Source organism: Pinus tabuliformis, chromosome 8 (genome assembly GCF_031772625.1).
Source record: "Pinus tabuliformis cultivar Carrire ecotype Pingquan chromosome 8, CPIR1, whole genome shotgun sequence".
NCBI lineage: Eukaryota > Viridiplantae > Streptophyta > Pinopsida > Pinales > Pinaceae > Pinus > Pinus tabuliformis.
In genome coordinates this window covers 632,483,110-632,489,404 of record NC_142294.1, presented here as the reverse complement: position 1 = coordinate 632,489,404, position 6,295 = coordinate 632,483,110, and positions in this window count along the sequence as shown.

The following is a 6,295-nucleotide window of genomic DNA, read 5'->3' as shown; positions in this document are numbered from 1 at the left end:
CCGAACTGGATAAATGTACAATGATCCTATGTTTCAAATGAATGAAGAGGGACAACAAATCTGATATCAAGGAGACCATCGTCGTATATATAGGTTCACATGCACCAGATTTGAGTATTCTGCCATAATTCTGTAGCAGACTGCCTATACAGAAGATTTTGTTTATTTCAATGGCGTATGCAATCAACTTGTTCAATTTCTTAATAGAAGGAGCCTATACCAGGTGTACTCCTCCAATAGCCTTGTAACTTCCAGGCCTAAAGCAATCTTTCTAAAGTTGGTTCGTGACCTGCATAGGCCAACTTTGTATTTTCTACAGCGACTTCCATAAAGAATGATCTAGCCCCAAGGCTACAAACTTGTATTTTCTGTGGTTGTTTCAGTTGAGCAGCATATCACTGTACCTGTGCTTGAAATCTTAATGAGTATAGACTATTGGAAGTGATGTTTGGTGATGTACCTCTGCTATAGAGGATCTCAAACTTCCTCATCTCCTTGGATGTGTGGCTGTGAATATATTGAAGACACTCCATATTTATTTCCCTGTCTTGGAGCTGAATACGTTGCATATATTATCACTGTGGTGTTTTCTCTGTAATGATGGAGCTTCTTTGATGTTATAACACTTATCTACAGCCACTGTTCTTCCTAACATTTGCTGGTATATTCTACTTCAGATCTCTGTTATTATTAGAGTTGATATATCAGAGGTATATGTAATCCATTCCTGTAGTTGAAGTTCGCATTTCAAAGAAGGAAGAAGTCATTTAGTTGTGCATCCATACAAAGCGTATCTTGGTATACCTGAGCATTTTAAGGGTGAAACATATCTATTGTATCTGTGTTGGAAGGACTTTGAGCCTCTCATTCTTGCTGGACACAAATTTGTTTGTGGTTGGCTAAATTCTTAGCTGGAATTAGTTGAGTGTTCATTTCTTTGTTGAGACAATGGCTAGATTTGATGATGCATTAAAGTTACTGAATATCCTAATTCATTCCACTCCTGATGGGACAGTCAAAATCAGTAAGGATTTTCTCTTAGAAATTCAGACATGCTTATATAATGCACAAGAAAAGATCGATTTTTTGCAGCTTGAATCACAGCTACAGCAAGAAGAGCTACACCAAAATAGAAATCATTCTGAACCTGTTTTTGTTCAGAACAATGATACAACTACCCATTAGCAGCATGTTAATAATGTTACAGTTCATTCAAATAAAGCAGCAGTTGTATATACAGATGCAGAAACTCAGTCTGCACTTCCCAAGCCCATCATCAGACCTTGGGAACAGCTTGTCCACAACAAGCACAGAACTGGTCTTGGATATGACAAGGACTTGTCCTTTCATATTCTAGACTATGCCAAGCCCATTCAGTTTCAGAGTGCTGGATTTATTCATGACAGTTCACCTGCTCCTCATGACAGTTCAGCTTCAGCTGTTCCAGACTCTGCCCCTCTTCCACAGCAACAACAGCAACAACAACAAAAACAACAGATCGTGAAATGCCAACACTGTGACCGAGTTGGCCATTTGAAAGATCACTGTTTTGATCTTCACCCATGTAAGCACTGTCATAAAACCAGCCATTCTTCACACAGATGCTTCAAAAACAAACATCCTGCAAGAACAAAGATTCATCTTGGATGGATCACTTCTTGGCAATGGGCATCAACAGCCAAGAAGATATTCCAAACACATGTCAGAACTTGTTCCAGAATATTGAACAGTCTTGCAGTTGAGTTTTCTCCATCATCTCACCTTGTATCTGACAGGGGGGAAATGATGGTCATCTACAAGCTTCAAAGTCACATCAAGCGAGCCTGAGCCACAACCTGCCACACCAGTTTCAGAGTTGTAGCCAGCGACAAAGATGCCTAAACATGCCTTTAGTTGGCAATCTGAGACACTTCCTCTAGCAGAAGACTCCAGCTTCTTGCCAGTTTTGGAAGAGTTCCAGGAATTACAGAGTTGTTGGTCATCCTTAAACCATCACATATTAAGAACACTTCCTCTAGCAGAAGAATCCAGCTTCTTGCCAGTTTTGGAAGAGTTCCAGGAATTGCATTAAGCATTCCAGAGTTGTTAGTCATCCTTAAACCATCACAGGTTGAGACTTCCCTTTTCAGGTTGAAGTTTTACCTTTTATGCGGGGTGAGACCTCCCTTTTTATGGTTGAAGGTTTCCCTCTTTAAAACAATAGGATCACTTCCTCTAGCAGAAAACTTCAGTTTCTTGCCAGTTTTGGAAGAGTTCCGGGAACTGCACTAAGCATTCCAGTGTTGGTGGTCATCCTTAAACCACCGCCCTTTATAACAACATTTCATAGAGCACATTCAGCCTAGTGCTGCCATGCATTTTTTGCACATTTTGTATTACAGCTCTCTTCTTGGGCTCATACATAACCCTTCGGATTAAGGGGGGGAATTTTGGACACCTAATCCTAAATGGGTTAGTGTGGAAGCCGAAAAGACTAAGCAGTCCAAGAGACCTTGGGATCTGAAACCCAATAGTCATATGTTGTACTATAAATGTATCTCTGATGTTAATAAAAAATATAAACTCACCGATTTATCTTTCCTATTCTTTGATGTCCATGTGTGTTTAACAGATTTTGTAGCGAAGGTAGTGTTGTTCTAGTAGTGATGATAACCATGGAATGTGCTAACATGCTAACAGGCACAATGAGACATTGTTTTAGTTACATGTAATCACCAAATGATAGAAAAATAAACCCAAACTAAAGAACCATGGCAGATGTATAACATGCCAATAGACACAATGAAACATCATTTCAGTTAATTGTAATAGCTAAATGATAGAAAAATAACACCAATGTTTTTTATACAGAAGAAAATAACATTTTATGTTATGAATTAATGTTATCTTCAAAGTTAGCATTAATGGATATCAATGGGATGGAATATGCTTAGATGATAGGTTGTATAATTTTATCTTTTCATTATCCTGCAACAATTTTAAAAAGGAGAGTCAACTCAAAACAATGTATTAACTTGTGCAACTTGAAAAAATTCTAAAACAATTTTACTTGAACCACTGTTAGCTTGGTTAAATCTAGAAAATTGAATGAAGGTACAAAAGGGAGTTTAGTTAATGCAATTACAATGGTATATCCAAATGAATATGGGTTATATTATACATATTAAGTTATGAATCTCTGTTAATTTTCAGAGACACTTTCGATTATATATTGAATTACAAATTTTGAGTAATGTAGGACTCTAACAGAGTTAATTTGAATGAAATTTTCATCAAAGACTCGATTTTGAAAACTAGGGATATAAAATAGCGTAGTTATTTTTTTAGAAATTTTTGATCAAAGTGGGGATTATCATAGCTACAGTTAATGAATATGCTCCTTTTCTCTAGTTTTTATATTTCTATAAATACATAATAAGGGACCTATTCTAAAACAATGAATGAACATATTTAGTAAATTGGAAAAAACACATACATATGTCTTTATATATACCACGAACACCATGTGAATATGTGTATATAAATGTTTATATATATATCTATATATGTTTATATATATCTAGATATATATATATATATATATATATATATATATATATATATATAAAGTTTATAATTTTTTTAAATAAAATTTTGACGCAATAAGCATCGCACACATTCTAAGAAGTGTCTGCCCTCTTGATTGGAATCGACAATGGGAAAGAAATTTAGACCCCCTCTAACCCTTCAAACTTTAATGTTGGTGGGGAGGGGGCAGGGTTCAAATTTTTTTGTTAGTGCTATATATATTACGATATGTGGCAGATGATAAAGTGCATTGTCCCCTCATTGATCCCATTTCTTGACATGACCATTGAACCCAAGCAATGTCACTATATTGACATGTCAATTAATAAAGAGTTGGAAAATAAGGTGATGACACTTGTCTTCAAATGATTATATGATTCCATAAAGGGGGAAAATGAATTTCTTGTCTTATTCTTATAATTTCAAAACACAAGATATGACATTCCAGACATTCCTTTGCATGCCATGACTTCTAAATTCTACCCTTCATCTAGTACAATACCTTCAATCATTCTATGTAACTTCAACCACCATTTTGTTACTAAATTGATACTTTTCTATTTGAAATGAAGGTTAAAGCAGTTAAAACCTTGACTACAAAATATTCCCACCCTATCAATTTTGATGATTTGTCATTAATAGAAAACGAAGCTGATGACCATGAAACCCAATGTGAATTCTAGTTGTATGAGCTTAGTGAATTGGCATATCAATGCATCCAAGACCTCGATTATATATCTTTTTCTTTGGAATCCTATCTATCCCAATTTATCATCCCTAAAACTCATCCTTTTCCAAATTTTTTTCCATGGTGCTCCAAGTAATACCTCCCAAGTAAGGAGGCCATTTCATAAAAAAGTAGAGAAATGTTATTCTACATCAATTCTAGAAATGTGAAACATTGTAATTCCTGATCAATTCCAACCCTTAAATGAAGATATGTTGATTCGGTTATACAATTATCTAACCCCTAAAGAAAAGACTACAATTCCCTAGTCTTATTTTCCTATAAACTCTCAAAAACCATAAAGTAATCCACCTTATTCGTCCAACATTTTTCCTGAAATATCTAGGAAAATTATTCCTATGATTTGTTGTTTGTTAGGGCATGATGATGACCAGTTAGTATATTATACCATTTTAGGGATTTTAACATCCTTGTCACCAGTGAATAAGTCTTTTTCCTTTTTTTCATTTAAGTCAATATCTAGCTGATGTAATAAATGACCAATTACCCAATATTAGTTTTACAAAGTCATTCAGATAATAATCAATCCTGGTTTATATATTCCTTTACCTTCAAGTAGAATTTTTTTTCCAATTTATAATTGCAAAAGAGAAGTTGAAATGGTAATGTTCTCTCTTTAATTCATTGGACATCAATGGTGAGAAAACTTTCTCTAGAATTTTTCTTCTTCAATTTTGCCAATTAGTTGTTATTAGTCTATTTTAATCTATTATATGATATGTTGGCTCCAAGGATATTGCTAGAAATCAAAGGGATATTATAACTCAATGAGGGGGCTAAAGTTGGATATTGGTGTTTCTATAAACATTTCATAGAAATCAGTGTATGGCTAAGAGATTCCCCCTTATATGCTTCCTATCTTCCTAACAATGATAATTTTTTCACTTGACTTCATAAGACAAATCTGTAAGTTTGATTAGATTAATTTTACATAAAAAAATTCATACTGGCATCTTCAAATTGAAGGTGGAAGTGTGTTGGGTCCCTATAATACTAGTGATTACCACATTACTATTGTAGTTATACCCCTTATTTATATTGTTGTGCCCCTATTACCCCCATATTGTTATTTCTGTGCCCCATAGAATCCCTCTATTGTTATTTTTGTGGCTTTATATTATTATTGTTAGGTTGGCTGGATTATATTGTGACTCCTTAGACTCCTATATATAGAAAGGAGGTTTTGTCATTTGTATCATCAAAGAATTGTTCATTTATGTAATGTAAAGGAGGTTGCCCCCTCGAAGAGGCTGAATTCTAAGGCGTTGATCTATCTTTTCTATCTTTTCTTGAGCTGGTTTCATAACATTTGGTATCAGAGCTTTGGATTCTAGGGTTTCGCTGCTCCAAACAGGTCATCGTGGCATTTTCGCTATAAATTTTTTTCTGTGATGTTTCAGAAGTCGCAAAAAAAAACCCATTTGAGAAGAAATCGCACTGAACCTTGGGTCCAAATTTCAGAGCTTTTCGCGCGATATTTGCGGAGATATGATCTGAGGAAGTTGGTCCTTTTGCAGACTCTGAATTACATTCAAAACAGGTGACCTGGGGAAAATCGTCATAACTTTCTCTCTGGGGATCGGATTGAAATTTCGTAAGAAGGTACAGAAAGAGGACGGACTGTAGTTTCTTGTGTGTGTGTTTTAGATTCAAAGGTTGAAACAGTGACTCGTGGCACGTCGTACAAGTTCGCTCTACTGAACCAGTCTAAAAGCAAGTCACTGTGGGAGATTTCACATAACTCTTCCTTGGAGAATCCAATTTGGCTCAGACTTGTGGCATTGGAAAGAGGACGCAAAAGGCTACTACAGGTAGTAATTTCAGAACTAGATGATTGGAAATTACAGAGATACATCAGATTCAATATCAGGCTTCTATAAAGTGAAAAAAGGTGTGTAGTTTTTTTTTAAATTTTTGTGTAAGCTTGGTTTAACGGAATTCAAAGGGCATAGTAAAGCATTATTATCGGTAACTGATGCC